The following is a 27,277-nucleotide window of genomic DNA, read 5'->3' on the forward strand; positions in this document are numbered from 1 at the left end:
AACCACCTAGGAAGACACTGTTATCAGTTCTTCTGGTGTCATCTTTATTTTATCTGTCCTTGGGAAATTCAATAAGGTGGACAGAATATCTAATTATAATGCCATTACTCAACATCAGAGGCTCGAATGAGTTCGAACATGTGAGTTCGAATACTTTCTTCCAGCATGAGACTCATGGCCAATGCCCAGTCTCATAAAGTTCATTCAATGCTGTTCTAGAACTCTGACTGGCTAATGTAGGAATAAAAGCTAAGACGAAAGGATGGACTATCCAGAGACTACCCTACCTGGGAATCCATCCCATAATCAGCCACCAAACCCAGACACTATTGCATATGCCAGCAAGATTTTGATGAAGTGACCCTGGTATAGCTGTTTTGTATGAGGCTATGCCAGTGCCTGGCAAATACAGAAGTGGATGCTCACAGTCATCTATAAGATGGAACACAGGGCCCCCAATGCAGAAGCTAGAGAAAGCACCCAAGGAGCTGAAGGGGTCTGCAACCCTATAGGTGGAACAACAATATGAACTAACCAGTTACACCCCCCCCCCAGAACTCGTGTCTCTAGCTGCATATGTAGCAGAAGATGGCCTAGTCGTCCATCATTGGGAAGAGAGGCCCCTTGGTATTGGAAACTTTATATGACCCAGTACAGGGGAACGCCAGGGCCAAGAAGTGAGAGTGGGTGGGTAGGGGAGTAGGGCGGAGAGAGGATATAGGGAACTTTCAGGATAGCATTTGAAATTTGAAATGTACATAAAGAAAATATCTAATTAAAAAAAAAGAAAGAAGAACATCAATATTGGAAAGGAAGGACTAAAGCCTCCTTCACTGACTATAGATAAGAATCTAAGGAAGATGAAAAAACAGCAACCTACTCAACAAACAGGGAAAAAAGCCTACCAAAAAGTGAGTGCATTGTCCATGAATAAATACATATATAAATAAACAAAAATATGGAAAATAATGATTATTCAGTAAATACATATGCATGAAATACATAGACTCAGAGAGTTCAATTATCCTCAGGTTCATAAATGTCTCTTTAAAGTTATTTGTGTGAGCACACATTTACATATGTGTGTGACTATTCACAGACTCAAGAAGATGTCTTTAAGATTCCTGGGCTTGCTGTTACAGGCAGTTGTGAGCTGCTCAACACAGTTGCTGGGAATAGGACTCTGGCCCTCAGGAAGAACAGTGAGTACCATTAACCACCGAACCATCTCTGCAAACCCAGTAGATATATTTCAAAGCCTTAGCATGATGATTTTATGTTAACAAGGACAGGGTTTGTTTTTTTTTTAAAAATGTACGCAGACATGCAAAGGAAGTAGGTTAATAAAAACATTACTGAAAATGAAGAATGGGAGGCTTCGTAAAATTACCTCACGTTGTCACATAGCTCTAGTGATGAAGACTACAAAATGTAAGTGTAATCAAAACTCACAGCTGAACAGATCAGTAGACAGGAATCTCTGCCCAAAACTTGTCACAGAGGCACACCATGACCTCAGCGTACAGAAATGCCTTCTCTCAAGTCTTGCTTATCCTGTCTATAGAGCAACTCTGTGTGAGTATCCTGAGTAATTCACAATAGTGCCTCTGGACTTTAAGAAGCATATTTGCATGCACAATTCAGCAAAAATATTAACCATAGAAACAAATACATAGTGACTGTATTTAAAAGGCACTGAGCTAGAACACATTAGCCTTTCCATCATTAACTTTTTTTCATTATCATTTACTGTATTTGATTTTTTTTATTTCCCATGCTTTGTAACATTTAGCAAAATAGATAGTGTAGGCTTTAAGAATGCTTCTATGCGTTTTTATCATTGGTGCTATTGCAACATCTTACTACAGGAAGCATAGATACATATTTCTGATTACTTGATTAACTAAGAACATCTCAATCAGGCTATTTCTGTCACATTCTCTCAAAAAAGAATATCATCCACGTGGACTCTGGAATAGATAAGCTGTCATCACTGTTTAAATGCCTCAAACTAGATCGGGTCTGCTGCTACGCTGCTTCTTTCCTTTGTATCATCCTGTGGTGAGTCCTAGACACAATACTGCACCTGGCTTGAGAAACACCAGCATGCATCTGTTGGAAGCCACAGATGTGCTCGAAGGCTGTAGTAATACTTACCTAAGTCAAATTCACATTGGCATGCAGCTGTGTTCCTGCTAACGATTCAGAAAAGTGAGCAGGTAAGTAGGAGGCTGGAAGTAGCACTCGGTAACCATCAAAACGCTACATAATGTCCCAGAGATGCCAATATGAGTTTTCTGCTATGCTGAAGCAGTTAAACAAGGTAAATAAAACCTACTGGTCAACTTATAGGCATTCTGAGAGAGATGGAAACTGAAACGATGCATATAGTCTCAGAATTTTCGAAACACAATGGAATTAAATTCAAGGAAGTAAAGATAGAAATATTTATGCAATTAAAACAGAAAATCTACTCCCCAAATTAAATCTAAATGAAAAATTAGCAGCTGGGCAGTGGTGGTGCACACCTTTAATCCCAGAACTTGGAAGGCAGAGGCAGGCAGATTTCTGAGTTTGAGGCCAGACTGCTCTACAGAGTGAGTTCCAGAACAGCCAGAGCTACACAGAGAAATCCTGTCTTGAAACAATCAATCAATCAAACAAACAAACAAAACAGCTTAATAGAAATTCTGTCTTTGTAATATTTTAAGGATGCTAAGAACTACCTAATCAAGAATTCTAGGGAGACTTTTATCAAAATAACAATCACCCAGCTAGCTCACTTTTCAAGCCAGTACCAATCAAGACTGCCAGAACTGCTGTCTCAAAGAACTAACTGATGACCAATCATACAACCAATTTCTAAAAGAATCTACTGAGCCATACAATAGAATTTGTGTGTAATAGTTCTAAGAATCTGTCACCAAAATAACTCAGTAATTTAAAGCAGAGAAAGTATGTGAAAAATTTATATCTTGGCTGAAGTAGGAAAACAATGACATGGACAAGATCCTTAAATGAAGAACACTTCATGGAGCATGTCTGGGTACTTTTAAAGCCAGTGGCTTAGTGCCCTAGCATTCCCATACACTGGGTCACTGAGGCAGGAGGGGGTGGGTGAGTGGGGGAGCGTCCTCATAGAAGAAGGAGGATGGGGGAGGAGGGGATAAGGGTCTAAACTGGGAAATGGGATAACATTTGAAATGTAAATAAAGTAACCAAGAAAATTAAAAAAACAAAACAATGCTTTAGTCTTTCAGAGAACTAGGGAAACACAATTCTAAATAGTCCTTCAGCAAGTAGATAGGTTGGCCCCTCAGTGTGTGGGCTTGAAGTCACCATCTTATTTCTCATTTTTCCTGATTCCTACCATTTCTGTTTAACGTTTCCAACTTTTATTTTCATCTCTTCCCTGTCATCTGTATAATATTCAAGAAAGCATTGGCTGGGGCGTTGCTTTAGATAAAGCAGGCTTGAGAAAAAAACAAAACAAAACTGAGCAGCTCCCTCATGGTGACACACTTAGCATCAACAACCTTTGCCCTAAGAAAAATGACTTGGTGTCATTTAGATGAGGGGAAATTGCTAATGATCTTATCTTTTTCAATAAAGGTCTTCACATAATAAAATAGTTAACATTGTCTAATGATTCTCCCCCCATGTCTCCAAAAAACTTTTAAATAATTAATAAAATTAAGGACAGAATCTCCTATATTCCAGCCTGGTTTTGAACTAGTTATATAGCCTTGACTTTCTGATATTCTTGCTTCTATTTTCTGAGCATTTTGATTCCACACATGCCCTACCATGCTTTGATTACACTGTGTCAGTGAGTCCATCCAGACTTTGTAATAGAGTAAGGTCACCAAGTAGGGGTTCTTCAATTGAGATTGTGGTAACCTGCAGACCAGCACTAGGAAAAAAAAATAAGAGGGACTTACAGAACACTGTGAATAGGAACCAGTGAGCATCAAGAGGCTGACAGTTAATCTGTACAGTCAAGAAGCTTCTGCTCCAAAAAAATGAAGGCAGGGAGCTTAGACTATGTCTCCATGAAAAAATATGTTCATGACGCATTTCCTGGCTTCAGCTAAGAAGAGATTTGATTTCTCAAAATAAGCAGTGATAGTCTCTTTCCAAATTCCCTACTTGACTAAGCTCCTGGCATGCTGTGTGTGTGTGTGTGTTTGTGTGTGTGTGTGTGTGTGTGTGCATTCATGCATGTATGTGTGTGTTCACTTGCAAGTGTTCAAATGGTGTATAGGGATGGTTTTAGTTATACTTTATACATACAGTGAAAGGCAGCTATCCTCTACCACAGTTTGAGGCATTCGTAGCCTGCTTGAAAACATTTCAAAAACATGGAATCATTTGTGAATTTGTGTGATTACGTTTTTGAAACATTTAAAACTCACATTGCTTAAAGGTTTATGGTTTATTAGACTGCAAACATCCAGAGAATAAGAACTGCATTGCATATACTGCCAGGTTCTTCTGGAGTCTGTAGCAATTAATCAACAATTGTTAAATTTAAATGTGTAAGTAGCAAAAGAGCAGAAAGGTTACAATATAGAGCCTATCATCATATTTCAATGAGGATATCATTGGTTTGTCATGATTAATTATTAAATCCTAGCTAATCATCTTGTATAATCCTGAAATTTGTAATTTTGTAATAATGAAATTATGTTTGCAACATACTGTCAAGGCAACCATGTTTTGCTCTATAGTCTATCCCATATTTTAAAACAGAGGTTAAAGAAGCAAGGATCAGAGCCAGTCTGACCACCCACCTATGCTTCTGTCCACTCAAATGCTGAGCAAGTTTTAACCTTTTTCGGTAGTGACCCTGAGACCATACATATGCAAGACAAATGTCCTGTCACTAAGTCACATAGTAAGTTGGTGAGAACAGCTTTTGTTTTTTGTTGGTTTATTTTTTTCTTAATGTTTTCAACCTATATAATTAGAAATGGTTACATGACATTAATGCCTTCATAATGTTCTTGGCTTTGACGCTTGGCGCTTGGGTACTTAGATATTTTCTTTTTATGGTCTAACAGGTATAGCTTGCTTATTTTTGCCATAACTGTAATTCAGTTGCCATCTTCTCTACAATTATAAAATTCCTTCAAAGTGGAGAAATTCGCCTTCCAAATATTATATTGCTTCTAACATCATTAAGCACTCATTTCACACCATCTTGCTTATTTTTAATATATGCTTTGTCAGACATCACACATACTATTTTTGGGAATGAATAATTAAATATTCAGGAGACACTGGAATGTCATGGTTAATAAATTAAACCTCAAATTCATAAAAATACTTGAACCGTGGAAAAATAATCTGGCAATTCACAGAAGAAATACTGATAACATATTATGAAAAAAATCAAATTGACATTAATATTACCATCCTAAGATTATGGTAAAATGGCTAAAGATACTGAAAATGGCCTGGCCTCTCTGTGAAATAGGAAGTATGTCAAGTGAAAATCTTGAAAGCCACCAATTAGTCCATTCAACCTACGTGGAAAGCTATAATATCAACAGATATTTTCGGATGAGATTTGGAGCTTAATATTGAATACGCCATATAAATGCAAGTAAGATAATGACTGAAAGTTTTACTCCTTTAAATTAATACATATGTTTGTTTGAATTTATGTACAATATCTGCATATAGGATGCTCCATCAACCCCTGTTTTTGAGAATTTTTAGTGGTCTAATGTCTGCATTATTTACTCTCTCTCTCTCTCTCTCTCTCTCTATATATATATATATATATATATATATATATATATATATATATATATATATAACAAAGTTTAATAGGTTTGGAAGAAAAACTTTTTTCTTTATATTTTTTATTAGGTATTTTCCTCATTTACATTTCCAATGCTATCCCAAAAGTCCCCCATTCCCTGATTAAGATATATGACGAACAAAAAATATCAAGAAATGGGATTTTATATTGATATTAAACCATTTACTTCTCATTGATGAATAATGCAACTATGAAATACAAAACTTCTAAAAAGAATATGTAAATATTTTACTCAGAACAATTATGACTGCTTGCTATGTACCATTTATCTTTATTTTTAATTTTTGAGTTTTTAAATAATGTTTTAGTTAATTCATTGAGACTTTTATACCATGTTTCTTGATTGGATTCCCTTCCTCCCCAACTCCCTCCAAGAACCATCTTCACCTCTCTAACCTCCTCAGATTTGGTTTGCTCCCTTCTCCCCCTCTCCATACAGTTCAGTTTGTGTTGCCTAAATATTCTTGGATGTGGAGCCTGGAATCACACCCTTAAAGGAAACTGACTGACTCATCCTCTCCCTGCAGCTTTTAAATACCAAGGACTCCTCAGTTGGGTGTGGGGGTAGGAGCTCAAAAAGCCGTTACTTTATAGGCTGAGTATCTGTAGTTCTGAGGTTTTCCCGGGTACATATGCAGAATCATATCTTTCCTGCCTTGTCATATTTCATCAAGTTGGGCATATTTTAAGTGAATGAATGGAATCTAAACTAATGAAATTTCAGTTAATTGTTCGGCACTCTACTCTCCAAGTGAGATATGTATTTCCTGCAGCTACATGAAGGCAAGCACAGCATTAAACAGAAAAGAGTTAATACTCCTTTCCCGAGCTTCGATTTTGTTTAAAAATTCATTTGAAATAAAACCATGAAGAATGAAAACAGTTATATATTATGCAGTAAAGCATAAATTTTTCATTAATGTTAAAGTGAAAAATAAAACTTCCAAAGGAAGAAATATGTAGCCAGAACAGGGGCTTTTTAATCAGCTACATTGCAGGGAAGCACTTTCCCACTTTGCCATCAGAAACATGTCAGTGGGAAAGTGTGATCCACTCGAGTAGGTCAGACACTCCCAAATAATGGGCAGTACAGTGATATGAACAGAGATCGGACTCAGAACATACATTCTTTTCCTTGAAATCTAAAATGCACATGCTTACGAATGTATCATTTGACCTGGAGAACTCAGGGGTCTCAATTTTACCATACAGACATCAAAATACCTATGGATCATGGAACAGAAATGCAAATTTTTGATGTCTTATTTAAGATGTAAGACTTGCAAGCTATATTAGCATATTTTTTTCCTTCTGAACACTAAGGGCAACTTAACTTTAATTAGATAACTGAGCACACAGTGGACAGATGGACGGAAGTCGAACTTGGGAAGAACATATTCAGTTCATATCCTTTCTTTGTGGCTAACTCGAAGTATGATCTTCAACCAAATAGTTTCCCAAATGCTTATTTTCTTTAATCTGCCAGATAGTTAAAGTAAGAGTACACACCTATAAATAATGTAGGCATTGAAGAAGTTATGCTTGTGCAGGACTTAAGATAGTGCCTGACGGAAGCCCTCAGATCATTTTACATGTAAATTCTAACCAAAATTGTTTCTGGCACAGCATAGTTATTCTAAAGCGGAAGCTCATATATACATACATTTCTAAAGAATCTTTTAGAAATGTATGGTTTTCTTACAGCAGCCCTGTTTCACATAATGTTAATGAATGCTTTGCAGCTTTGAGATGCCTCCAGCTAATGTCTGACCTACTTATTAGGAAGGGAACTCCAATAATCTGGCCATTACAGAGGATGTTTTCCTGGGCTGACAGAATTGAATAATTGCTACTTCAGACATTGCTATAGAATGTTTTCAATTACATTAAAGTGCTACATTCCTTAAAGTTATTAATTGGCTATTTTTCCTAAGTTTCTTCTTTCTAGCACACAAAAATTTCTGAAACTCACACCTGAACCAAATGCAAATTTGTTAAAATGTGTAATATTCATATCTATGGTCATATGTTAAAATATCTGTTCAAGATTTATTTCTGATGACACATAAAGAAGATACTGTGATACGTTTTATTATGTGTTTCCATGACGTCTGGCTCACAGTAAGGTATGGCTCTTGTGATTCCAATTACATCACAATAAGATTATTGTTGTAGGCTTCCGTTCTTAGTATCACAATTTATAGGTAAACTTGATAAAATGGAAACTCCAAGGCAAACAGCAACTGAAAAGTAAAAGTTCAAGAAAAATTCTCCACAAGAAATGGGTGAAATAAGAACATTTAATGAGAAGGATTCAGAGGTTTCTGAGAGTTTAATGCGTTTGTGTGTGTGTGAAAGAAAGAAAGAAACAGAAAAGAAAGAAAAGAAGAAAACATACAAAAAAAAACCCACTTAGTGTAATTTTATTGGGAAAAATTAAAGATCAATAAATGATAGCTATAAATCATTTCAAGAGCAAATGAAAAGGATGACTGTGGTTGACTAGGGTTCTCTGGTCATTAGTAGAATTCTCCCAGATGAACACTTGAGTGTCATGCTAAGCCGGTTCTTTGGTCATGGGCTTCTGCTAAAGGCATTCCTCAATTTTTGTAGTCTCTGTTTTGTGATTCTAGAATATTGAGCAACTAAAATTAATTTCCTTTAGATCCTGAATTTCTTCAGGTCTATAAAATTAAAAAAAAGCTTGCAAAGTGTAAAGGCCCTAATATTTGAAGATCTCTTATAAAGGATATGATCTTATAAATATAATTTGTGAAATTTCTTGATTTAAAAAAAATCTCAATTTTACCAGGCTTTGTTGGACTCTATGAAAAACAAGTAAAAGCAAATATCCTTTCACAGAAGGATCACAAATATCAGTAGCTCTTTTTCCTGAAGCTAATAAATATTAATTCAAATGAAAATGTATTGAACAGAATACATGCTTCTATCATCTCTTCATTTTTATTTATGTAGTTTTATTCTAAAGGAATTGGCAAGATTTATCACTTGGTATTTTATTTTAATTTTTAAAGTTAGGTTTTGTCAAGTAACTACATACATCAGCATTAGGTAATAATATGGATGATCAGGAGAGAGTTCATGTTTCAGGAAGATGGAAATTTCATTAAGAGTCTATTTCCACTATCAATTATTAAATAATTTACTAGAGATAGAGTTTTTTTTCATGAACTCTTCAGTAGAAAACCTTCTCAAGAGGAGAGCTTGTTTTTTGATATGTGTCTCGAGTGTCTAATGGAACAAGGTCACTAGAGTCCTTTATGTACACTAAGGTTTCTTGATGATAATATCAGAGTAATTTTGTCAGAAGGTTTGTATATTTAAGGAAAGTTGCCATCTATATAAAGGCTAAATAGAGAATAAGAGTCTACCAGAAAAATTGAGGACTCTTATTTATATAATATCTAGTACTATTTAGCATCTCATGGAATTCTTACACTTGAATTCATTTACATATCAACTGCCTTTTTAACAACCGACATTCTTGTGCATAACAATGTGTACTTTCCTGCTCACCCACTGCTTCAGGAAAGTTTTCCAGGAGAACAAAAAAGAGACAGAAGCATAAGCAGAGCACACAAAGCCAGAATCAAAAGGACACTGACTGGCTGTGTCCAGTGCTTTATCATCAGAGCACAGATACATGTGCATTCAGAAACAAGCGCACAGACTTAACACTTCATCTGTTTGTAAAACTTTAGACTTTTTTTATAACATGTTTATATTGAAGTATCTTCCTATATAATATATTCTGCCTTTAGTTAAAAGGCAACAGTACAGTAAACGAGTAGAGAGTGACTTGTTTCCTATTTTACAGCTTTATTGAGCTTACTACACTAAGGACTTATTAATGATTGACATATTAAGACATGTATCTTATTCCTGTGATGGGTCTTATTTGAGAATTTCAGAGAAATAAGAGATTATCTTATATTTCCTTGAATTTTGCGAAGCTACCACAAGTAAGAGCAGAGAAGGTAGAAACATATGAAGAATTCAGAAAATTCCACATGGCTAAACCTTATGCACATTTCTTTACATTCCTAAGGCATGTGGTATTTACCATACAAGTCAAAAGAAATGCTCAACTGTTTCTTTGCTAAGACAGTAAAACTTCCCTTTGTGTATGTAAATAAAAGTATATGTAACAAAGACTACTTAAAATGACTTTATTGTTTTTATAACTCTATTGTGGGTCTTTATGTTGATTCAGAACACAGTCATTTAATAATGTCGCAAAGGGTGTGATTTAATAACTGCTATCTGTCCATCTATGACAGCCACTAACAAGAATCACAGGTATATGAGTATGGATACAGGTCCAGGGATATTAGGATAACTTTCCTTCCCTCTTCACTTGACCAGCTCTTTTTCATTCCTTGCACCAAGGCTCCATGTGGACATTTCCAGCAAAGCCATTCTTCACCTTCCTGGCAAGGTCCAACTCTCTTGTGAGGTCTTAAGGCAGAAGCTTTGCAAATTTTCATACAATGAAAATGAATATTTATCTGTGTCTCACTCTCTACTAAGCTTTCAGCTCCATGAGAGGAGGAGTCATACAAGTTTCTGTATTCAATGTTTAAGCAAATACCAATTATGTAGAAGAAATTGCAATAATATTCAATAATTCACTGAACAAGTAGAGGAGACTGGAAGACTCGCCAAGACCCCATCAATTAGCTACTAGGTACCTATATCTATGGCCAGTCTGCTAAGATTTCAATTCCCAGGTTCCTCTCAGAATTACATTTCAGGTAATATATGCATATTCATCATTTTAATAGTGAAAATGAACCATTATCATGCTTTTGTATGATTGAAATCAATTTGAAAACAAATATTTTTAAAATATGGCATAGAAATATGTTAGTAGATGATTTAAAAGAAACACACACATATACACACACCATGAGATTAACCAAAAGAAATGTTTGATTCTAACTACCTCGAATTCATAACTATTTCTATGTTATCCTCACTTTTCAGGATGAAATTTTAGTAAATTTCAGTATTGTAATGGGAAGGAAAGACATAATATGCTATGATATATCTGGATTTAAAAGTAGATACTAGCCACTTATTTCATGATAATCTAAACTACCCAAGTATTTAGTCTTATATATTTAAAATTACAATAACATTAGAATTTTTATACAGATTAAAAGATGTAATTTGAAAAACTGCATTGTATGGTATCTTTAAAAGTACTTTATGTACCACATGGACTTTATAAAGCTTAAGATACATGTATCAAATTAAAAAAGATATTAAGAATGTAAGTCTAGTAGCACTTTGAAATTTTTATTTTTAATTTATATGTAGTTATTTTTTACCTCTATGTATATTTGTGTTCCATGTGTGTGCCTGATGTTTACAGAGGTCAGAAGATTTAATTGGATTTCATAGAAATAAAGTTACATATGGTTGTAGGATTCCATGTGGGTATAGAGAACTACAAGAACAACAAGCATTCTTAACCACTGAGCCAACTCTCTATCCACACCAGTAGCAATTTTAAATTTTTTCAGTAGATATAACTGTACATAGAACAGAGAAACTGAGTCACCTGATGACAAGAGACTTACTGTTTCTAATTTTATGCTAACAAAAAATGAGAGATTCAATTCAATTTTACTTACAGAAATGGAGGTTAAGGGACAAGCTTAATTCTCGTAGACGCTTAGTTTGTTTAGGAGAGTTAAATTAAGTAAATGAAATTTATTTGTTTAATTGTATTGTTTCCAGGATGTTCAACTTTGGACCTTGTGAAATGACATGGTCCCCTATAATGTTCATAGCTAAGAACCATACAATCAAAATGTAATAAGAATTTTCAATAAAACAAAAATGAAACAAAAAAACAAAAGAAGAAAAATGAAAACCTTTAATATGGTTTTAAACAAGTTCCGAATATTACTTGTTGTTTTCAGCTACATTTCTGGCTACTCTGGGACCCAGGTTGGATATATCTTATAGTGAATAGCATGTTGGTTCTAGAAAAACTAAACCATGTTAAAATATAGATCTACATTTTTTTATCTTAAATATATAAGGGGTCCACTACATTGACAAGTCATTGATGGGTATTTCTAACCAGTATCATTCTGAAAATTTTATCTAGAAAAAACAAGCAATATAAAAATATAAAAGGCATCTAAATCAAAGACTAGTATGTAAAGAAAATTCTACTTTCTTAGAACTAATTAGCTAAGTTGTATAAAAGCACAAAATTAAAGTCCCCAAAATGAGTGTGTTTCTATACACTCACAATGACCTCTACAAAAAGGAATTCAGTAAAACTGTAGAGAACAAATCACAGACAAAAGTCAGTTTTATAGTCTAGCTCTATACTATAATAATAAATTCTCCCAAAGTAAATAAAAGAACAATCCAACTGACACAAGCATTGAAATGCTTATGAACAAAATCCAACAAAGACCTGAAAAACCTTTAAATGACACTGCAAATATTGTTGGAAAATATTGAAGAAGATATAAATAAATGGGAAAATGCCTGGGTTTACAGATAAGAAAAATTTAAGAGTGATAAAATATCCACATTATCCAAAGCAATCTACAGATACAATGCAATTCCTATCAAAATTCAAATTAGAGTATCCACAAACTTAGGGATAGCAATCTTAAACTTTGCTTATAAAATTATTAAAGAACTTTAATAGCCCATTCAATCTTTAAAAAAGAATAAAACAGATGACATCTCACTATATAATTTCACACTATAATGCGGTTGTAGTAAAAGGAGCATGGTACTAGCTTAAGAATAGAGAAAGTAATGGCATGCATGAGAAAACACAAAAATCCCTTTATAATTTTAAACTCAATGCCATTGTAATAAAAAATACCCATATACAATGATACATTTGTCAATAAATAATGCTAGCACAACTGGATGTCGACATCTAAATTAATTTCATCTTCCAATAATATGCATAAATGCAGCTCAAAGCTGATTAAGTACTTAAATGTAGGACAAGAACTAGAAAACTACTAAAATTAAGTCCCCTGGCATTAGCCTGAACAGTTAATTGTTTGGATGACATCTCAAACAACAAAAGCAAAACAGATAAGACAGATTACATAATTTTAAAAAGCTACTGCACAGCAAATTAAATAGTACAAAAACAAGGTTAAAAAATAGGAAGCTGGCATGGATGTGTTAAGATCAGCACCTACATAATAATGAATTTATATATATTATGGGTAGCATTGGTGTGACCACAGTTTCAAGTCTTCGATTATAACAGAGATTCACCATGCCAGAAGAATTCAATCCACCCTATCTGGGAAGGTAGAGTTGGGGCATGAAGCAGAAGCTCTTCATATCCTGGTTGAGCAGAAAGCAGAAGATAAAGCCAGAATCAGAGACATCAGTAACTTTCAGACGGCCACACTTAGTAACCAGCTGCCACCGGCCAGGTGCCACCATATGAAGATTTCACAATCTTCCAAAACAGTGTTACCAGTTAGAAACCTTTAGCGAATGCATGCATGCTGAACATTTTAGACTGAAAACCACACACCAGAACTCATTCCAATACCAAGTATACAAATAAACTGATTAAAATTTAACAGAGGGCATGAAGAGACATTGTACAAAAGAAGACACATAGATGCACAGGATGCATTTAAAATAGTCAATATACCTAACAACTAGCAAAATGTGCATGAAATAAAACAAGGGACATCAACCTGACAATTATAAGAAGTCAATTATTTAAAAGGAGGGAAACAAGAAGTACTGGGAATGATGAGGATAGAGAAAACTTCATGTTGGGAAGGTTGGTCATTGCAGTTAGGGAATGCAATATGGATAGTCTTCCAAAAAATTAAAATTACTATGTGATTCCCTAGTCACACCACTGAACCTCTCGGGAAAGGACACGATGAAAAATATTCACACATCCATAATCATTGCAGGATCATTCACAGTAGTCAAAATATAAAAGCAATTGATGAATGGATGAAAAATAGCTGTGGATTACTAGCCCACTGACAAAAGCCCATTTTTGCATCAAAGGTATAGAAAGAGAAATACAACATGATGTCTCTTGTGAGAGAAACTAAAATAGCCACATGTTACATAAAATTGGAGAGTGGGACAGAAGTCATCTAAGGTTGGTTTAGGGTTGTTTATCAAAGACATACATTTTCAGATAAGAGGTAAAAGTTTATGGTAATAGTTGTTAATTATACCTGTGTTCCTGAAAGTTGCTAAGATGTAGACTTTTGATATTCTCATTAAAAGTATACTAAGTACCATGTATGTATATGTATATGATGTATACATGAATGAGTGTGCATATGTGTATGCATATGTAGATACACTTAACGCATTTCATGTATTATGCATTGTACATGTATTTCAAAGCATTATATCCTGAGATACATATGTTTATTTACCTGATAAAATAAATTAATAAATATTGAAAGTAAATTAGCATTTATTTTATAGAATTAATCAATACTTTAAAGTCATGAACTAGTGGAATTTTATTATTTGAAGGCATGGCATCTCGAAGTCGTGTTCACCAAGATGTTCACTTCAGCCCCGTGTTCTCTAGAACTTATTATGCAAAATCGGGACAACTGTATTTACTTCATAGCTTAGTGTAGTTGTTAAAAACATTTATAATTCTTTAGCATAAATCCATACATAATCTTTTAGAAGAAATTGCCTTTAATAATGATGATTAGAGCGGCTGCTGTAGCTAAAATTTCCTTTGGAAATTACTCGGTACTCAATCACTTCTCACAAATGATAAACCAAAGAAAGTTGTAACTGTGCATATCCAGTGCTATTTACTAGCATACCATGTATAGCAAGTCATTTGCAGAGATATATACTGTGATGTTTATTGAGTTCTCTAAGTATATGTGTCAAGCATGCTTGACATTTTTCTTCATAGTGAATAGTTTGGTGTTTGGCAAAAACAGTATAGGAATTCTAGGATGATATATCACCTCTCAAAAAAAGTCAGCTCCTAAAACATTACAAAAGAGAACCAAAAGTATAAGTAACAAATATTCTCACTAATTTCGACATAATAATAGTGTCAGGTTTTAAATATATTCTATCAAACATCTATACATAAAATAATCTATAAAGAACATAAATTTGCAATGAGATAGAGCTCTTGAATTTAGTTCTCATGTGGTCTTCATGTTTGATTTATTCTTGCTTTCCTAACTATAAATTCTTTATAAAAATAAAGAACATAAAAGGACACACAAAGGGCATACATCATAAGGAAGAAAGACATGACCTTGCTATATTTATCTGAAGAAGATAGCAAAGCTATAAATCATATTTTTCTGTTATTTCATTGAGGAAGTGTACAGGACCTGTTAGTCAGTTGCAACATTTTCAACAGCTTGTTTGATGATCTACTAGAAAACTCATAAACAAGCATTATGCATACTAGATGTATGGTGGTATATGCATCAACAGAAAAATCAAAAGAAAACTTCTGTTTTCTGCTTATTCAGATTGAATATAAAAGAAATACAGAAATTGGGGATAAACTACTCGAGCTCAAGGGTGACAATGTCAACTCACAGCAGAAACAAAAAGTGAGAGACATGTGGGAGGTGCCAACCTTTATTTTACCATTGAAATAGATATGACATTGTTTACCATTCTAATGGATATGACATTTTATTTTACTCTTGGTTTACTTCATAATGTTCTATGACCATGATATGTTGAGAAATTTTTATATGCATATTTGATATCTGTATATGCTATTTGGGTAGGTTGCTTTAAATTTGTGACTAATTAAAAAAACTAAAGTAACTTTAGATTGTTGATTTTTATATAACATATATATATATTAATATAGTCTTTAAAATATTCCAAATTTGCAAATATATTTTCAATGTCTAACTTGTCTTCTAATCTTGTTTACAGTGTCTTTGACAAAACAGTTTTTAATTTTTAAACAATTTCACTGTAGGAAATATTTTTATAGATAAGGATTATGGTGCAGTTTTTAAAAATAGCTATCAAACTCAAATATCTTAGCTTGCCCCAGCTTCTGTAGCAGAATGTTTTACACTGAGTGGCTTGAAAAAAAAATGGTTACTTAGTTCTAAGAGTTAGAAGATCACGCTGTCCTAAATAAGATGCGGATAGGTTAGGTGACTCTGAGGGCCTGCTTCTTAGTATATAGCCACACAAGTTTTCACTGTGCACTCCCATGGCAGGAGTGTCAGATGTCTCAGGCTACTCTTACAGATCTACTCATAAAGATTCTACACTCAGGATCTGACAAGTGCCCATTGACTCTGCCTGATAATAACATAACATGTTAGCATGTTCAAATGGTAACATAGATATCAAAGGGAAATGACAACATTCTGAAGCTGGTTCTTTTACAGTGAATCAGAGTTGTTAGGCTTGTAAAGCAACTCCTATGCCAACTGAGATATGTTGCTGGACAGATATTTATTTTTTTAAAATAGTTAGTAATTACCAACATTCTCAAACAGAAAAATGCAGAAGCTGTTCTAAAGAAAAGTTTCAATTCACTTTTAGAAGAGAGAAGCAAAATATTTCTTATTGCATGAAAAATTTCAAACAATACCATTACCTTAGCCTGGATTATATTATTACCTATGAGTATTAGTTTGGCACTTTACACCTAGGCCTTTCACTCACTTTGAGTCATCATGGTACAGTGTGTAAGATCTGTGTTTAGATTCCATTCAGAGGTTTGGGTGTCCAGTTGTTGTAGTGGCCTTTATTGAGAAGGTTGTATCTTTACATTGCACTGACACTTGTCCTTGGTCAAAGACCAATTGGCAGTAATTGTGTGGATTCAATTCCAGGCTCTGTTCTGTCCCACCGTTATGCTTTTTATTTTACCACTCCATTCTGTCTCAGTTATGTCTTATATTAAATCTTCTTCACTATTGTGTTATTTCTTCTTTCTCTTTTGTCTCCCAAGTAAAATTTCATTGTTCACTGCAGATTAATTATACACAATTATGATCATAGATCAATCATAACAAGCTTTTACAGATCAAAAACTACCATTCTATGAACATGTAGTGATCTATATTTAGTCCTTTGCTTTACTCCTCATCTTGGCTTCGTAGTGCTAAGAATTAGATCTACATTTTCACACCCGCGAGGCAGCGCCTCTGCCTCTGAGGTATATTCCAAGTCTTAGGTTTCTGGTTGTTAGGGTTATGTTGCTTTTGCCCACCAATATCTACTATATATTTTGTTTGATATATATTGAATTGTATCATTGTGTAAAAGCATAATACTATTTTAGACTTCACATTGTGTTTGTTCAACAGTGGCAACTAGACAAGTGTTGCACTTCTGTATAGTAACACTGCATTTTAAAACTTTGCTGTGAGACTGGAGAAATTTGTCCAGTGGCTAAGAGCCTGTGCACCTGAGTTCAGAATCCAGCATTCAACTTTGGGCAGATTTACTATGGGTAGTTTTCCAAGAAACTGACATCCTCTTATGCCCTCAGTGGGTACCTGTATAGATGTGGTACATAGACACTTGCACATGAACACTAAGAAGTACATGGAAACCACTAAAAATAGAACTTTGTTATACTCGGTTATTTCTGGAATGTTATTCTCTCTCAAGTCTCGTCTGTTTTACATGGTTATGCCATTTAACAACAAAAATGCTTCATTCCTTCCCTCTCAATTTGTGTAACTTTAATTTCCTTTTATTACCTTGTGTGGATGAAGATCCCCAGTATAATTTTGACAGGGAAATGATAAAAGCAGCAATCCTGATCTTAGGGGAGAGTTGCTAATTCATCATGTTTAAGTGTGTTGTTAGCTGAAGATATTTTGTAGATTAACATTATTCAAGTTCTTACTCTCTATTCCATTTTTATGAAAAATCTTAATGATTTTAGATTTTCACAAAGCTGTCTTTGTAACTGTTGATATGCATTTTCTTTAGTCTACAATGTGGTAGATTACATAAAATGAATTTTAAATATCAAACATGCCTGGTCTATTTATAACAGCTCACATGCTGAATGGTGGTGATATATAATCCCCTCAAATCCCCTCTTGTATGCAGTATGTGTATGTGAATTCAAGTGTCATAGTGGAGACACACCCATGTGGAGGGCAGAGGACAAACTCTGATATTGTTCTTCGACACAGTCTTCTGTTTGTGGGTGATGTACATGACAGGGTATCTGGTCCGCAAACCTCATGGGATTCTCCTTAACACATTTCCCATTTCTTTGTAGGCACATCGGGATCATAGGAGTACTATAACATCTGGCTTTCCATGAGATCTAGGGATCTGAATTCAAGAACTTATACTGGCATGACAGAGCTATTTCTCTACTTCTTATTATGTTTTGAGGCATAGCTGTTTTAGCTAGATTATTTACCCACGACCCTGAGATCACTCTGTCACTATCTCCAGGGACATTACCCTGTCACATGTGGCCTTATGTGGGCAGAGGGGATCCAAACTTAGGTTCTCACACATTAAAAGCACTACACACACTAAAACCTTGCCATTGTATTTTGTCTTTCAATAATTTGGAGAAAATTTGAATTTATGTATATGAGAGATATTCTTAGTTTTCATATGCTGCCTTTGTTTGCTTTTAGTACTGTTATTTTCATACAATAAGATGTCTTTCTGCTTTTCTCTCTTAAAGGAGATTCTGGAATCCTTTTTTTTTTTATTTTCCTTCTTCTGAGTTTTGTTAGAACTAGTTGAGCATTTTCATATCTGGGAAGGCTGATGACTACTGATTATTTAAAAACTAAATATCTGGCCAGTAGTATATGTCAGTGGGTACAGCATTTGCTGCACAAACCTGACAAACAAAGTTCGATTTGTAGAAGACACACTAGGAGAACACCAGCTCCTGAATGCTGTCATCTGAGCTGCATATCCTTGAGCTGTGTTACTTAGGCACCTATCCATCTGTGCATGCATGAATAATAAATATAAATTAAAAATGAATTGTTTTTAATTAAAATAGATAAATGCACAGTTGTTGCTTGCTTGTTTCTTTGAGTCTTATCAGATTAAATTCTGTAAGAAATTTAACATAGTTTAACAAACTGTGGACCTAGAGATGCTCATAACAACTTTGGCTTCCTGTCATTTCTGATACTAATAGCTTGTATCTTTTCTTTGAATGTAGTTTGTTTGGTTAGCGTCTTACCATTTGTATTCATGCTACCAATAAAATCAGTTTTGAATTTTATAGGCTTTGTCCAAAATTTTCCTATTTTTAGTTTATTAATTATTTGGCTTTTTATATAGCTCTGGAAAATTTCAGCTAATTAGTTAATTAATAATTAACTTTAGATATTGTATTGTTTATAATATATGGATTCAAGCTGTAAATTCCCTGTAATCTTGCTTTATGTGCATTCCAGAAGCTTTGAAAATGTCTCCTTGCAATTTAATTTAGGTGACAGTATTGCTTACACTCGTTTGATATTATTTAACTTAGACATATATTAGAAAGATGCTTAACTTTAAAATTTGTAATATTTTCCCAACAATCAGGGCTTTTTACCCATTTTCTGTTTTCCAGATTAATTGCATTGCAAGGTTAGAACATAATGGTATGGTTCTAATTATTTAAACTTGGTAAGCTGTATTTGAAGTCTCCAGTATCATTTGTTATATAGGATATTCCATATCAGCTTGAGAAAAAAAGTGTATTTAGTCATTTTCTATGAACTTTCATTTTATCCATCTGGTCACCTGTGACTTCATCCTTTTCACCTGATTTTCTACCCACCAGAAATACCACCATCTTTTGCAGATTTTTTTTACATGCTTGCAAATAAAGAAATTATACGTACTGGAAAACATCACAGTGTGAACGGCAGGATGACACAACAAAGGGTATGGTTAAAAATGCATGCCACATAGCTATTTGGGGGTGTGATTAACATAAAGATTTTATTAAATACCAGAAGATCACACTCTTCATCCTTTTACTGCAAACATCCTAATGATATCAACAGAAAGTTTTGTACCAAGCACATTGCTTTGGCAAAACCTCAACATATAGTAACTATGTAAATGATGATTTTTTTTTTCTGCACCGGGTAGTACAGTTCAATAATGAGGCTATTTAGGAAGTGGAGGCAAGACAATCATGAAGTCAAGGACAGTCCAGTGAGATTCTGGGAGGACTTGCTAACTTAATGCAGTTCTATCTCACATTGAAAATTAGGAAGAAGCCTGAAGACAGAGAACAGAGGTAGAACAAGGGCAAGGGGCCTGGATTTGATCCCCAGTACTGAGGTGGGGAAAGGTTAATTTATTAAGGTTTATCTGTTAGTATACTAAAATGAAACTATCACAAATTCAAATACTTTTCAATATATTTTAAAAATAATTTTTTGTGAAAAGGTCTGTAAGTGGTAATGCTATATTCTCAGTATATCAAATATAGAACTCTATTCTTCACCTATTACTTTCTGTGTTTACCATTGCATATAGATAGTGCTCTATCAATGGAAATTTTAGATATTTACCTATTTACAAAGAAAATACAAATTTTTCCACTTTTTTACAGAAGTTACCAAAGTGTGTATACTTGATCTTAAAGTCAAGAATTAGCTAAGGTGGAAATTTCAGTGTAAAAGGAAAACAGCGGCAAGCTAAAAGCATATATAAGACATTACAACTACGAGCTGGTTACTAGAGCACAACTTTAATATCACAGCGTAAATGAATACATATGCATGGGAATTTTTCTGATATTATATAATTTAAAAATCACAAATTGTCATTATTTATAATTAAGGTCTACAACCATCCCATCATGAAATTCTGGATAAACAATGAGTTAATTATTAATGTCTTGAAAGTTAAATTTCTGTGTTAGGCTCAGGGTTCTGTGAATTGTAATACATCAGAAAGACTCTATAAAAAGTTATTTCCGGTAATGAAAATCTTATAAATTTCATGAGATAAAAATCATGTAAGCCTAAGAAGAGATACTCCAGATTTAGAAAGGAAATGAGAAGCAGGAGCTACGTGCTGACACTGACAGATGTTCCCAACTTGCTCCTGCATTTTCTGTCTCTCTGTCTCTGTCTCCCCCCACCCCGCTGTCTCTCTCTCTCTGTCGCTGTCTATCTCTGGGTCTGCAGATGTTATGACACGTCCTAATGCTAAGTGGTTCTGGTTCTGGTTCTGGTTCTGGTTCTGGTTCTGGTTCTGGTTCTGGTTCTGGAATAAGGAACTTTTATGCTACTGTTGTATGTTATTTTCTATAATTTAAATAGATTTCATTGATATGTGATTTCAACATAAATATTTAATAAGTAAAATTGCATTATTGAATATCACCTCTTTTATCTTCTTTATGCACTTTTATGAATGACAGGTATATTTTTTCTTCTAGTTTCAATTAAGTTTGTTTCCACAAACGGAAAACTGACACTATACACACAGTATCCTTGTTAGTCAAGTACATTATCTTTCCATGGAGAGGCATATGTTTGCTTATTGTTTTTAATACAGGCTCTCACTGTGTAGCCCTTGCTGACTGAAGGCCTGGAACTCTCTACATAGACAACACTGCACAGGATCTCACAGAGTTCCCCTTGCTTCTGTCTTTCAAGTGCTCAGACTGTTAGTGTATGTCAAATGTGCCCAGCCATGAAAGCACATTTTCATCGTGTGTGAAAAGTTTGACTACTGTGCTCATCTGGAGTTAACAAACTGACCTCCTCTTTACTCAGAGCTTTCATTCATTGAGGTCATTGTCAGGACCTCAGCAGACTGCATAGCTATGGTCTTCAGAGGTATTTTCTGACCTCATTTAGTTTTTCCCTCTCATTAAGTTCTACTCTCTCCCATTTTAGCTTTTGTTTGCATGCTTGAGTTTGTTCAATTTGAAATGAGAATGATGACCTTTTATGTCAACCCTGGTTGGATAAGCAAATTTTCATAATATAAATATTTAAAATGTGATTAAAAATGTCTTTCCTGGGAAGTAGTAAATTAATATATGTGGCAAAGTATGAATACATTAAATTTGGAGCCAAAAGCATGAGTTCATCATACTCGGATGATGTCTATTTATAGAGAGATGATCTTTGAGGTGTCTTGCCTGTGGTTCCATTTTATATCTCACTTAAAATAACACATCTTTCTTCTGGGAATGAAGACTGGATGGATGGTGTTGTCACATGGTAGGCACTTGGTAATTGGCTACTACTGTTGTGTGTCCTGTGATATTCACTCCATCATTCACATATTTCCATGTTTGAGAAAAACCTGAAATATTCTTATCATTTTATCCCGATTTCTGTTTCTTTTCATATAAATAGTATCCTATAATAAGTTTAAATTAAACATTCGGTGAACTTTTATTTATTTAATGTACTCAAATTAAATGTCTTTTATTTACTTCTCTCCCTGGGAATCACACAAATTTGTTATCACTAGATTTTTCTTTAGTAGAGAGCTAATTAGTTTGATCTTCTGTTAATCATCATTGACTCTTTGTTCAGTTTTTAGAATGTTCAAGAGAATCACATGAGCATCTGTGAGATGGAACTGAAACTAAAAGGCATCTCTAACCTTTGCACTCTCTTGGAAGAACTCTGAGGAAGCTGCACCCAATCCTACATTGACTTATGGAGAGTAGGAAGGATCATGTGAAGATGTTATCCGGGATGGGATGGTAATACCTCAGCAGATGAGGAAGATACTGATTCCAAATTAACACATATTAAGCTAAAGTTAGAGTGTCCATGGTTTTCAGTATCAAAGCAATGTAAAGGTGAAGCAGATTCACGTAGAAACCTTTATAGAACTTGGTGGGAATCATTACCTGATTCAGACCTTTAAAAAAATCAATGGCATCTTCTATCTAGTTTATTTAAACTCATCCACTTATTTTCATTAATTTTGCTTAGTCTTTATATCCACACCAATGCCACAGTTCCTTACCCATTCATTGCCCATATTAATTTAACTCTCTAAGCACCTTAATTTTGTTTCCCTTTCTCCAGACTCTTGGTTGCCTTTGCTATTTCATTTTTTTTGGTCTTCTTTCTAGCAACTTAAATTCTTCATTAAATTTGTCTTCCTATTTTAGTTACAAAACATTTTAAGGATCTTTGAAATTATTTAGATCCCTGTGATACTACTGACTGTCAACTTGATGAGATTCAGACTTTCCCTAGAATTGGATCTTTGGGCTTCTCTTTGAGAAATCACCTATATTCGATTAATTTTGTTTGGAAGATCCATTCTAAATTTCAATGGTATTATTCCAAGAGCTCAATTTTTGCTGAGTAAAAAGGAAAAAGCAAACAGCATAATCATTTAGTGTTTCCTGATTCCCAATCTGATGCAGCATGACAATCTCCCTCCTGCCAAAATATCCTCTCTCCAATTACAGTTAACTGTTGCCCTTATGTAAGTCAAAATAATCCTATCATTCCTCAGATTGATTGTTTGTGTTTGATTTTGTTTGTTTGCTTGTTTTATGTTTGTGATTTTTTTTTCTTCTTCTTTTGTTTCAGGTTTGTTTTGTTTTTTGAGACAGGTTTTTCTGTATATCCCTGCTCATCCTTGGACTTGCTCTGTAGACCAGACCAGCTTTGAACTAATAGAGCTTCACCTGACACTGCCTCCTGAGTGTTGGGAAAAAGGCATGTGCCACCACTAATTGACCTTCTCAAATTCCTTTTGTAAGGTATTTTGTCACAGCAACAAGTAGCTAATAAAACCTTGCAAGATGAGTGTATAAGGGCACGCCTAAGCTATTAAATTTACATTTATAATTTTTAGAAAATTCTGTACATTGTAGGACTAATCTTGGATAATCCCTTATTTGCATTGTCAGTGCCTGACTTGGTTTCCAGAACCTCAGCTAATAGTGGAAGGACAGACACACAGGCACAGAAAAGCTGGGTAAGGTAGACCATGGTCTTAGATGAAGAAACCATATATATAAATTGAACAGAAAGTTAACACACAGTTATTGCATACAAGAGAGAAAAGAAACAATGTCTGTATACAACTGAATTAAGGGGTAAGGTTTAGCTAATTTTGGCAGTAGCATAGGGTAGATAGTTTTGAGCCATAAATATCTGGTGGGAGAAAGCTATGGTGGACATTTTCTGTGCACATATCAATGTCTACACACAGACCGGGAAGAAAAGTTTTGGCATACCTATGATTCCAGCATGGAAGGCTTTGCTATTTCTCACGGGGATTAAAGAGTTTGATTCCTTGACACAGGATTGCCCTTGTCAACAACACTCATTTAGTATTTCACTTGCTCCCCATACCTAAGCAATGAACAATTTTAGCAAGGGCCTTTCAACCCTCATTATAGCAGCAGCAGTTATGGCTTCTCAGACTGCAGAGATGCACCAGATGTGCTGATGCCCTTCAATATTATTTTTATAAGTCCATTGACCCCAATAGCGGATAAAGTTAAAGTATCGAGAAGGTGAGGGATTTTTGTCTTGTCTTTGTCACAGAATATATTTACCATGGAATTCAATTTCAAGCCACACCTGATCTTAAGGAGAGCATATTCCCTTTGCTATCGACTGCCTCAGCACACTCATTACATAAAGACATCGAGAAAGAAATTGTGTAACACAACCTTTAGTTAAAGAAACATACAAAAGAAATCTTACTGGTTGTTAAAAACATAGCCTGTACATAAATGTGCTGTATAGAAATGGCTAATATATCAATTACTATATATTCAGTTAAATACTTATACTAGTTGCTATCTAATGAAACTAATCTGTATCAGTTGGAATATCAATTCTTACTTTCAGTAAATAGGCTTTTAGGTTATTGGCTTACCAACCTATTTTCAAGGTTATAACCAGTTCCTACTTATGTGTTAAGTATTTTGAATACTTCACATTAAAACAAAACAGAAACATTGGCCACTGAATCCTCCTTCTCCTTTGCTGTACTTTCTTTCAGAATCATACCCAAATGACAATGTTTTTTTCCCCATAATTTACTTTGAAATTAAATTTCTATACCATCTATTTTATGAAAAGAATTATGAATAATAAAGTTGTTCTTTGGGTTTAGGGCACAATTTTATGTGTCCCAATACCTTATATTACTCATTGACTACCATAAATCTGGAAGAACATAATTCATTTTTAATAGTTGAGATAAGTTCTAGGTACTATAAATCATGCTAAATTTCATTTTTATTCTCTCAGCATCTTTCTTATTGAAGATAAAGATCAAAATATTCTCATCTTTGTTGCAGGCATACTGAACACCAGTAGTGACATGTTGGATACTAGGATGTAATCTTTGATCCATATTCTTGACTTTAACTCAATTAAGATATAACATACAGCACTGTTTCTTCCCCCTCCCCACAGAGCCTTTCCAGATCATTGCGCAATACTTTAGAGAATTCTCATTTTCTTCAAGAGACACATCTGCATGTCCTCAAGCATTCCTGTCTCCCTTTGTAGTGAGCTCCTGTGACAGTAAGTCACTCCATGCATTTTCCCCTGCTCTTCTCCCTCCTCCTGTTCCTTCCCTTCCTTCTCCTCTTGTCCCTCCCCCACTCTCTCCTCCTGCCCTTCCTACTTCTTGTCCTTTATCCTCCTCTGCTACTTCCTCTCATTTTTCTCTCTATTTTCTCCAACACTGCATTTGACTCATTTCCTGAGGTGACCTAGATGTCCTCTTTTGTCACTTCTATTACTTGTCGTTCCTCCTTTATATATTTAATATCTTTAAATCACATTGCCAAAATTTATCATTCTTTCCTTATCCTTCAGCCTGTCTTCTGCTAACCTCTGGATCAGGACCACCCATTTACTTTGTGTCATTTGCTGATGATGTCAACATTGAACTTCTAGCTTGCACTTGGAGGTTTTGCTTTTAGGATCCCTTTAAGTCTCTTAACTCTACTCTTTAAGAACAATAACATTTTCTTCAACCTCGTTCCTCAGTGCTTGCCTTGTTTCTTGACTTTGTTGTTGAATTTTATATCAAAGACACACATATTTGTCATACCATTCATTTTGGAGAGCTACAGATCAAATTTTGTCATATCTGCAAGGTCTGCGCTTCTTATACATTTGAGCTTTGATGACCTTCAATAAACTCTTTGCTGCTCTTTACATTTATTCTGATCATTTTCTAAGCAGAGTAAATCTCCCAATCCTAAGGCTTGCTTCCAAGACTGATATTTTTAACCTGTCCATGATTGCTTCACTTACTATAATAATAATTCTTAAGCAAACATTGGACCTAACCACTCCCTTTCTGCTACAGTGAAGCCATCTACAGCTACAGAAAGTGGTAGGAAGATTAGAAAACTGGACTGACTGTGGTCATGCTATCTTTAGGAAAAACTGATTTTTAAAGTAAAACCCTCAACTGTTTTGTCCTCTCATCTACCATATCAATAATTATTGAACATTCCTTCTCTTTGCTCTTATTTTCCCTCCTCTACAGCATTTTTCATCCATGAAGAATGTTTCCCAGCCCAACAGCTTGACACACTAGGAAACTTAAATAACTCTAATTTTATCTTCATCAGCCTTCTCCATTCCCTCAGATTATGCACAAACATCCTCAATATATTTTATTATACATACAATATTCAGGTAATGTTTTAAATTGCAACAAAATGATACCTTAATACAAGTGTTTCTATATCTTTGAATAGATGACAATTAACATAACATTTTATTAATCTGTCTCTGTTCCTCTCTCTCCTAATTTATTTAACAAACATCATCAAGATGAATAGTTCTCATGACAATGCTCTCAAACATTTCTTTTGGCATAAATATTATGCATTTCAGAGGCACTGTTTGATGAAAACACACATGCCTGCTTAGCTTGTTGGATCCTGCCTTTTTCTTTTTCATCAAAGATTTTCATCAATAATAAAAATCTCTTGCATATAACAAAATTTTCTTCATGTTAAATTTGCACATGTTGGGGGATTTTGGCAGTATATACCAATTAGTAGCAAACACAGGATGACCCATAATTACAGGTAGCCTGTACATTGTGGCTTTAGTGGAAATGTTAAGCAACATATAAAAGAAAGATTTTTTTAAACTTTCTATATATTTAGTTTTAGAAACCAAAAGTAGAAAATTCCTTATCATTCATGATTAATAGATTGTGTGGATGTGTACTTGGGTCCAGTGAACTAATACCTGTAGGATCACAGATAAAATACTTTAATATCTTTGGTGTTTACTATATTATCCTAGTAAACAGTAACTATATTTTGGAAATTGGGGTGATATTTGTTTTATATTAGGCATTAAACCAAATGATAGACTGATAAATATCCATAAACAAGACAGAATGAAAACAGTGATAGTGTATGCAATGGTGTCAGCTTTGGAAGCTGATTATGGGATGGATTCCCGAATATGGCAGTCTCTA

General features: G+C 34.4%; 1 protein-coding gene across 5 annotated transcripts in view; it reads right to left on the reverse strand.

The window, feature by feature from the left end:
* Kcnh7 (potassium voltage-gated channel subfamily H member 7) overlaps positions 1 to 27,277 on the reverse strand; it is a 456,981-nt gene that overhangs the window by 287,948 nt on the left and 141,756 nt on the right. The window lies entirely within an intron of this gene.

Source organism: Mus caroli, chromosome 2 (genome assembly GCF_900094665.2).
Source record: "Mus caroli chromosome 2, CAROLI_EIJ_v1.1, whole genome shotgun sequence".
Lineage (NCBI taxonomy): Eukaryota > Metazoa > Chordata > Mammalia > Rodentia > Muridae > Mus > Mus caroli.